Below are 10,128 nucleotides of genomic sequence, written 5' to 3'. Positions count from 1 at the left end.
CAAGGGAAACAGCTCTGTTCCTTGCAATATCAAGTTCCTGATCAATTATTCTACTGTGACAAGAATATATAAAAGCAGAATGTGTGTGTGTATTAACATGGCTATTTAAGCCATGTTAACCATTCTACTTAAAGATGAAGTCACTCTGTTTTATCTGTAAAAACCTAAATGAAGGGCACCTGGGTGGCTCAGTTGGTTAAGGGTCTGCCTTCTGCTCAGGTCATAATTCCAGTGTCCTGGGATCGAGTCCCACATTGAGCTCCCTATTTAGCTGGGAGTTTGCTTCTCCTTCTGTCCCTACCCCCTGCTCATGCTCTCTCTCACTCTCCCTCTCTTTCAAAAATAAATAAATAAATAAAATCTTAAAAAATAAAAAAAATCTGAGTGAAGCCAGAGAGGTGCTTTTCTCCTCCAAGGAAATCATAAAGATAAGTCCTGATCAAATCAGGATTTTTAGCATTTGAATAGATCCTTAGCTTCTTTCCCGCCATGTCACCTCATCTTAGGAACCCAGCAAACTAGAGACAAACACTGACTTAGCATTATATCTGTGAGCATTCCTGTTTGAGAGTATCAGGTAGAACTGAAAGGAAAATTGATTTGAATCCCCAGCTGCATCACTCTGAGTCTGGCCAGAAGACTCAGAAGTGTCTCTTCTGCTACTCTGAAATAATTATCATGAGTTTGGGTGGATAACCCACAACTTTCTGGCCCGTAGCACTACAATGCACTCATAAAGATTACATCAAAATGGGAACTTTCATTTCTTTATCTAGACTGGACTTGAGGTTAGTACTCAGAAGGAGTAGTTTCAAAGCAGAAAACAAGGACAGGGAATAAAACCACTTGTTGCTCTTGTGTAAGAAAGTCATGGGGGTCCCTTATTCCCTGGTGTTCTCTCCATTTCTTCACCCATGGTCCTCACAGGTGCTGCTTGGGTGGAATGGCCAGTAGAATCTAACCAGTCATGCTAATGGACTGGCAAGTGTTAAAAACTATTTATAAGTAATGGAGTCTTTATTATACAAACACTGAGATTTGAAAGAGGTAGAAATTTTGAAGAGACAGAGAATAAATGTCTGAAGCATTTATAACTGTCAGAATTGCTTCACCAGGATCCCTAGAGCCTATCCTATGAATGAAGGTCTATAAAAGTTCTGTGAGTTAGGGAGAAAAGGACTTTGCTTAGGGTTGGTCTTTTGAAACGTGCAGATAGTAAGTCATCAAGAATGTCCTCCTCAATTACAAGATGCAGCAATGCATGTGTAAGCAAGTGAAAACAGACACCAGCCTCACCCTCAAGGGATTTTAGATTTCCCTCAGTACATTTATAAGATGGATTCAATGTAATTTTCCCATAAAATGAGTATATGGGAAGTGATTTTTCCAAGAACACACAGTGAGACAGTAGACAAGGAGTCTAAGAACCAGACCAGATGTCATAAAACATGAAATCTGTTCTCAACCCTTTCACTAACTCACTGATGTGGCTTAGATTAATTTACTCAGTTTCTAATCCTTTTATAAAAACAATACTTCCTGTTTATTTTTAGAATGATCCACTCAAACATTTTAGCTGTTCTTCTTGTCCATTTTAAGTTATAGTATAAGAAAAGTTAGAACTTTATTTCAGGCTATCATGATAGTCTTAACACAGAGGGAAGAAAAGCAATCAGATTGAAGTTACTGTTGTACTAGAACAAATGTTAGCACAGAGCAAGGGTGTTCAATACATGCTATCTCACCTGATTTCTAGAGACACAGACAGGGGCACAATAACACCGCCTCCATCCATTAGAAGGCAACTATCTATAATAAGTAGGATTATTACATGAACCGAGGCAAATTTCAGACTTGTGCCTTTAGATATGTTTGCTAATGGTGCTAAGTCTACAGCAGCTTAAGTCTGGGTGCAGACCCCTGAAAAACACAATTCACTAAGAAGCCAGAACTCTCTGGATATGGACACCTATAGTGAAGGCAGCTTCTGATATATTAAGAAGTCACTGACTTTCAATCGAGTGACAAGGGAAGGTGCTGTCAACTGTAGATCAGTTGATAGCCTGAGTTAACAAAGGGAGGAAATGTAACATCCCTGAGACATCTTCATCATGATTTCCCTAATTATCAACACTGACATTATAGAATCTTTTGATAATATTGATACTTGACTTAACTGAATTGTGCCAAGGGTCTGATGGACCTGGACACCTCAGGTTGAAGTCATCAGAACAGTTCTGAAGGCAGAATAATGCCCAAGATAAAGCTAGAGTTAAACTTAAAAGCAGTGAGCTCGAAGACATGGTGGTAAATAAGACAGGAAAACTAGAAACCCAGGACACCTAACTTTAAGGTCAAAGCCATATGTTTGTTAAGAAGGAAATAAAGATGAAGAAAGGCAGGCACTACATCCAACTACAAAATCCCTTTCTTGTGACAATATGGCAACCTCATGCAGGGCCCAGAGCAGAGTAATAAAGAATCAGTTGCCTTGATTATATATCTCTACTTTTTGCTAACATTAATAGGCACATTATCTATCATAAAACTCTTCCCCTGTTTCTCATGACCAATATGTTTACAAATGCAAAACAACAACAGCAATATTATGATCCCCACGTGTTTTCACTGCTGGCTTATCAGAGTCAGATTCAAACACTCATTATGGTTCATTGTGATCTTTCTTGGGAATCCTCTAGCTTAGGGAAAGGTAATATAAGATCCAAAAGGAGTGAAAAGTTGAAAATTGCAGTGGCTGAAAGCAATACTCAAAAGTTGCTCACAAAGGAGGAAAAAGCAAGCATACATGTGTCTGGGAAGGGAAAGGATTTGTAACCACCAGTCTTTAAAGTAAGAGAAGCATCTATATTAGAAAACAAAGAGCAAATCACACAAACCCTCCAAACTTTAGTCAGAACCAAATGTGGTTTTCAAAATAAAAATATTTGAGTACTTGTAACCAGATGTCTATATCTTAGAACCATTCAGACTGATTTTCCTTTTTGTTGTTTTCATTTTGGGAGATGCTCTTCCTATTCCAAAACAAAAAACAAAAACCTACCTGAATTGAGTAAAAGGAATTGTCCAGCTATGTTTCTTGGGAGTTAGACTCATCAGTGAATAGGAACGACTCACAATGTCCTTTGTTTTCACCTCATTTTCAGACTGTTAGAATTTAGCATTAATGACTGGCTACCAAATATTTAGTCATATTTTATATTCATTACTTGGAATATTTTTCTCACTGAATTGGCACATTTTGGTAGCTAAATATAATAAACATCTGTTTACTGAGTTGAGAGTAAATAATGAACATCTGATTAACAGATGGATAATTCTTTTAATCGCTAGAAGATTGACATTTTCTCCTAGTAGCTATGGGAAAGATAAAGAAGCAATGTGAAATTCAAATTTTATTTATCATAACAGGTATAATATGGGGATATTTACCATTATATAATACAGAATATTATTTAGACTAAATTTTCCTTTTTCACGTACATTTGAAAATAAATTCATATAGATTTCAAACATGAGAACTTTATTTTGAATAAATGTGGTTTTTACAAAATTTTCATTAATTATTCCATTTCCTAAAGATGGTGTAAAGAAAAGATTTCAGAAGCCTAGCTGGTCAGTGTAGTCTAGTACTCATTCTGATAAATATATTATAGAATACAAAGCCAAAGAATATTTTCCTAAGTGATTTTTTTACTCCATCTTTTGATCCTTCATTGTCATTTGAATGTTCAGCAGCATTTAGAACACTTTTGAGGTTTTTTTTTCTTCCTAACTTAATGAAACATAGGTACTTCCTCTTTGTTAACTTAAACCTAACACATCTCCCATTTGTAATACTTATTTTCATCGATAGGTCCTGAAAAGAAGATCAGGACCAGGCAGCAAATATTTTTGGTTAAAAATCTGCCTTATAGACTGAATCATTCAGGTAGAACTTGGGAAATGCAGTAGCATGACAAGAATACTATCACATATTAATCTTTTAAAATCAGGATGATGTCTACCTTTGTTTAGCTACAAAATATCTCTTTGTTTTCTTCTTTAGGTGTTCATGCATCAGATATAACTTTCAAATAAAAGCAGGGCTCACTAGGAAAAGGGACATGCTCAAATTACCCTAGGATATAGGGTAACTTATCATCCTCCCTCTACCCCAAATCTGTTATTTTCTTCCTAGGCACATGGCTGCCCTGCTAAAGACAAAATTTCCCAGCCTCCCTTATGAATTGGAGTGATCATTGACTAAGTTCTCACCATTATGATGTGAATAACATTGATTGAGCAACTTCCAAGTCCTTTAAAAAAACGCTTTTCTGTTACTTACTTTTCTTTCCTTTCCTTTTCTGGCTGGAATGGAAATTACTAGAACAGCTCCAGAAGTCTCATGTTAAAGTTAGCAAAGATGCCTCCACTCTGTGGAGTAAAGCCTACCTATCTACCCTGGAATGTTACATATGCAGGATATAATTGTTTTTCTCCTAAGGTGCTCTATTTTTTAATTTATTTGTTAGAAGAGTTTAGCCTTTTACCTAATTAAAGCAAAGAGACTATTTAAAGACACAGAAAATAAGAGATATAGGAATGTTCTTGTTTTAAGAAAGATCCAGAATTGGAAAGTCAATTGTAATATAATAAGCACTAGAAACCAGAATATCTTGTTTTTCTTCACTGTAAGATGTCTAATACTCCCTTCCCTAGTTTTGTGCTAATAATGATAGAACAAATCCTTGCCTTGCTGGTACCAACTAACTTCACTCTCCAGTCTTATTTCATGACTTCGACTTAGGCACACCCTCTCCTATCTTGTGGTTTTTGCTGATTGCCTTCTCTTTGTGTGCTTTTCAGCTTATAGAACCCCAAGTAAACTGTTCTGTCTGTATGAATCACATTTTAGCTTTTTAAGAGAAAATGTCTGATTGGTTTCCATTGTAATTGTTATCCCTATTGGGCACAACACTCATTCCAGACCACTTTATGGGCTTCTAGGGATCCAAGTGTTGGGTAGCCCGTAGGCCAAGTATTGTAGGAGAGTTTGCCAACGTTGGCTGCCCTGCATCCAACCTCCTTCTTATTTTTTTAGACTTCCCATTGTGCATGCTTTTAGAAGCAGCCACAAGAAGCCAGGAATTTCTTCTTGTTCCTTGGCTCAAAGGACAGTCACATGACCTAGGCTCAGAAAACCAGGGGCTTCCATCTGGTATTCAAATCCGGACAAAGTGACATAAATTCCCAGTTAAAGACTATGTGCAATGGTGGCAGTATGGTCAAGAGTCCAATTGCCTTGAGCAGTGTTATTTTAAGTAGATTGTATCTGGGACATTCTCTTGGAAATGTCCCTTGCTGCTCCTACACCCCTGTTTTCTAAGAATGATATTTCGAACTTTATGAATTCTATAAGCTTTCCCCCCAGAAATTTTGTCTTCCCCTCAGAAATCTTGTATGGTAAGGTAACAATTTATCTTGCCTGGACTCCAGGTCTCAATGGTGGATATTGACACTCACCTGTGATCCTGTCAGTTGTTACCGAGCTGGCAGGGCCACGTGATTGGCTTTCCTCAGACAGCCTTACTGCATAAGTAAGGCAGGTAACCTAAGGATATTAGGCTACATGAATTTAAAATTATTAAAAGATAAAAGAATAAAGACTATGGACTCTGAAAAACAACCTGAGGGTTTTGAAGGGGCAGGGGGTAGGAGGTTGGGGGAGCCAGGTGGTGGGTATTAAGGAGGGCACATATTGCATGGAGCACTGGGTGTGGTGCAAAAAACAATGAATACTGTTACGCTGAAAAGAAATAAAAAAAAAAAAGAAGAAAGTAGAAAGGGAAGCCTTTTTGCATGCACCAGTTTATGCCCTATAAACAGAAAGCAAAGATGCAATAACTTTGAAAAGATAATGAATTCATTCTATGACCAAAGGCTTTCTCCTAGTGGTGCCTGAATCCAGGACAGAAAGAAAAGCCACCCTCTCTTCTGCTTATACTCAGCAAGCCTTTCATCTACTCACCAGTGACTACTGGATGCAAGCACAGCGAAAGCTAAACTCTAGTCATGGCTTTATTTCTAAAACAGTGTTCAGAAATCCACTGTCTGGAAAAGCCACATTAATGTCCTTCAGTATTATTCTTTGCAAATTCCATAGCCTACATCAAGTCATATATACTGTCTCAATTAGAAGCACTAAATCTATTCTCTGGAAAATAAACATAGTTAGGTACTAAAATAAAATATTCTTCTTTTAAAAATAAGCATAATAGCCATTTAAAAACACCCTTCTTCCTGAGATTCCTGCGAATCATTGCTATAAAATCATGGGGCTTTAATTAGGCAAGTGATGGATATAGCTCTTTTTAAAAGCTTTTAAATGAATGACATGGTGTCTGTAAAGAATTTTAATAGCTGCCCTTCCTAAGTCCTACTATTATACAAGGTAATGGAGCAACATCCTCACTGATCAATCAAGATTTTCCTTTCTTTTTTCTTTATAGATCCTTCTATTTTTTTACTTTTAAAGTTTACAACAGTATTCACTAAGCAATGAAAAATAGATACCTATTCATGATAACGTAAGCCCCGTTGACTTTTGGTTTTCAGAATCAACCTACACATAAAGCACATATGAGACCAGCCTATGGTTACCAAATGGAATTTAAGAGTGTCGATGATCATGAGGCCAAAGTACCCCCGGCAGACTGTGAGAGACAAACGCAGTTTTGAGACACTGAAGGAAGCTGATGGACTGGAAGTAGAGGTTTAAGTTGATCCTAGTTACAAAGTTTACCAAAGATGGAACAAAACAATAACAGAAGAAGGGAGAGTCCAGTCTTCCAAGGAAATGAAATTCTCATATTTCACTGATGAGTAAGTAACAAGCAGTATCCAGAGTAGATAAATCTAAATTTGCTTTTACTCTTTATTTCAACATGGCTTGACAATAGATGCTGAAACATGGATGTTGCACAAATTGTCCAGAAGATCCTACAATAAGATAGGATCTAGAGTAGGTTGTGCTCCACTGCACTAGGCCTGTGTTGAAATAATGCAAGCTACTACTCGATTATTGACAGTACTTTCTTTTGCATTGTTGATAATTTCTCTTCTCTTGTTTCTCTTTCTCTCTCTCTGTTTTACTGCCTGGTGTACTTGCAGCAAGCATGTTGGTAAGAAATGGCTTACACCTCCCCTGGGGTTGAGGATGGCGGAGAGCAGGCTCTGAGAAGCTACTGAGGTCCAGTGTGCTGCTTTACTCTGTGTCTTTATCATCTTGACCATCTCATTGACACCTCTTTTCCATTCCTAGGATAGTGATCTCAAGGACAATTGAAGTACAGATGGTTTTTCACAGGTGTCTTCATTTCATTTCTTTCTTCCCTCATTGTCGCTGGCCGTCTTCTCTGTGAATCCTGTGACTTCTCATTCTCCCCTGGCCATATCTAAAAGCTGTCGCTGCTGTATCTTGAATCTTTCTGTCTTTGTCTTCTTTTCTCTTCTCTCTCCTGAGTCTCCATTTACTTTTCTCAGTTTTCCTGTAAGAAAGCTGATGATGATATGTGTGTGTGTAAGTGGATATACATGTGTGTATACACACGTTCATGTATTGCCCTTACTCCTTTATATACAGCAAATACAGTACACATCTCCAAAACGAATTCCCATTCTTGTCGGTTTCAACTTTGTCATTTTCAGTATTGTTGGATAATCAGAGTGAGTTTCCTTGCAATCAGAGGCTTTGGACTGCAGTTTTAGAAACTGTTCCCAGCTTTTGAACTTCTGTGAATGTTTGAACTTCTGTGAATGCTTTAAATGTTTGAGAGTGCTCTCCTACAAGTTCAAGAAAGCAGTAGAGTCGAACATGAAGGTGAGGGTCACCTTTTTTTTTCCAAAGTGAAAACTGAGTATGTTACCATGTAATGCACACATTCTTACATAAAGAACATGTGTTCACATGTTTATTTTCCATCTGTATGTCTTCTTTTGAGAGGTATCTATTCAGCCCTATTACCAATAGGGCCTTTTCATGGTTCTTAGTTAAAGATTTGTTGTATTTCTACAAAGGTAGACACAATACAAAAAAATACATAAGATCGGATTGTAGATGTATTTCTTTTTAAGATTTTATTTGTTTATTTGAGAGAGAGAGAGAGAGGCAGGCTCCCTGCTAAGCAAGGAGCTGGAGGATGTAGGGCTCCATCCCAGGGTCCTGGGATCATGACCTGAGCCAAATGCAGACACTTGACTGACTGAGTCACCCAGGTACACAGTAAGTGTATGTTAAAGTGAGATCAGGACAGAAAAATGTAAGCTGATTCATCTGGCAAAGCAAAGCTATAAATATAGATATTTCATGAAAGGGGGAAACTTGGAAAAATATGCAAAATAGGCTTTAAATGTAATCATTTGATGAAATGTATTGAGTGACTCTGATGTCAGCTTTCAGTGAAGTATGTTAAAACCCAGATATAGACTGTATGGCTCTGGATCCCACATCGCAAAATAATGCTTTTACTGCTAATGTGTATTAGTTATAATTATTCAGTAAAATCATAAAGTTGAGCTAATGGTCATCTAAATGATTTTAGCAATGGTTTTAAGTTGTACACTCCTAGAAGACAGAATTCATTTAACTCAATCTGGGATGCTTAGCATTGTAATCTGTGTGTCTTAGGTCCTTTACTGATGCTTTTTTTTTTTAAGATTTTATTTATTTATATGAGTGACAGAGAAAGTGAGAGAGAGAGAGAGAGAGAGAGAACATGAGCAGGGTGAGGGGCAGAGGGAGAAGCAGACTCCTCTGAGCAAGGAACCTGATGTGGGGCTCAGTCCCAGGACCCTGGGATCATGACCTGAGCCAAAGGCAGACACTTAACAGACCGAGCAACCCAGGTGCCCCTTAAGTAAGAATTATATCTAATATTAGAAATGTTGCCATTATTGTGTTGGCAGGAAGATCCACCAGAATATTTCCTCAAAGAAGGATCATTTCTCACCATGGCTTTAAGGACCTTCAAAGCCAGACAGTGCTGCTGTAATAAATTTGAAGAAAGTTAACAAGTACAGGCAAGGAAATGACTGGAAGAAATATTTTGAGAGAAAAAGAACAAATGTGGCAATTATTTACTTGAAAGCAAATGCTACATGTTTAATTGGTGTGAGAAGAAAGCAAAGCAAAGCAAAACAAAACAAACAACAAAAACATTTTTTAAGTCTCTTTTTCAGAATCTGCTATGTGAGAAGAGAGTCCTTGGCCCACCAGGGATGGGGGGGATGGGGGACAGTGGCAGAGCCATCTCCCATCCCCTGCCCCTCCCATTCCCCTCCCACCCTCCAAGGGCAATAACTTTTGCACATTTGCGAACTTGACATATGTATTCGAAGTTTTCACACCATTGCTTCCTCATTTAAATACAGAAAGACACCACTTTATCTTCTTCAGCAGGATTGATTGTTAGTTAATTTTTACATGGCTTTATTCAGGGTTTGAAGCTTCTTCTCTAACCACCACAGAACAACCCCTCAAGGCCATCGCCTCTAAGCCTAGAGAAAAGAGCGTGCATGTACTTTCTTACTTATTATCTACATTTTTCCCTTCTTTCAAGCAGTAGCTCACCATTTATTTATTTTCTGAACCTTTTCCTACCGATCTACATCACAGAATGAGCATCGAATGCCATCAAAATGTGAGAACTATCAATTCTACCAGATTTTCACTTGTTCACTTATATGTCGTCTTGGATTAGCCTATCATTTCTCATATGCAAGCGTCCTGCTTCCCCAGCCAGAGCAAAGATCTTTCAAGTCGAAGTACACTACATTTTATATATTCTTGAGCTATTACAGTGAAAAAAAAAATGCTGGACATTCCATAGACACTATTGTAACAGACCCCCAATAAATTAATAGAATCTCATAGATTTATTCCATTAATATTATGGGTCTCTCAGCATATCCAACACCTAGAACTGGTCCCAACACCTAGAAGAGTTTGTGGAACTTTAAGAGTACTCAGTACATATTTGTTGAAATAAGGAATGATATATGTATTTTTTTCTAATATTTTTATTGTCTTAAGAAAGATGCATTTTTAACATGGAAAATCTCCTTTTCCTT

The sequence above is a fragment of the Lontra canadensis genome, unplaced genomic scaffold (genome assembly GCF_010015895.1).
Source record: "Lontra canadensis isolate GAN:19392208 unplaced genomic scaffold, GSC_riverotter_1.0 scaffold203, whole genome shotgun sequence".
NCBI lineage: Eukaryota > Metazoa > Chordata > Mammalia > Carnivora > Mustelidae > Lontra > Lontra canadensis.
Note: the sequence above shows the minus strand (reverse complement) of the source record.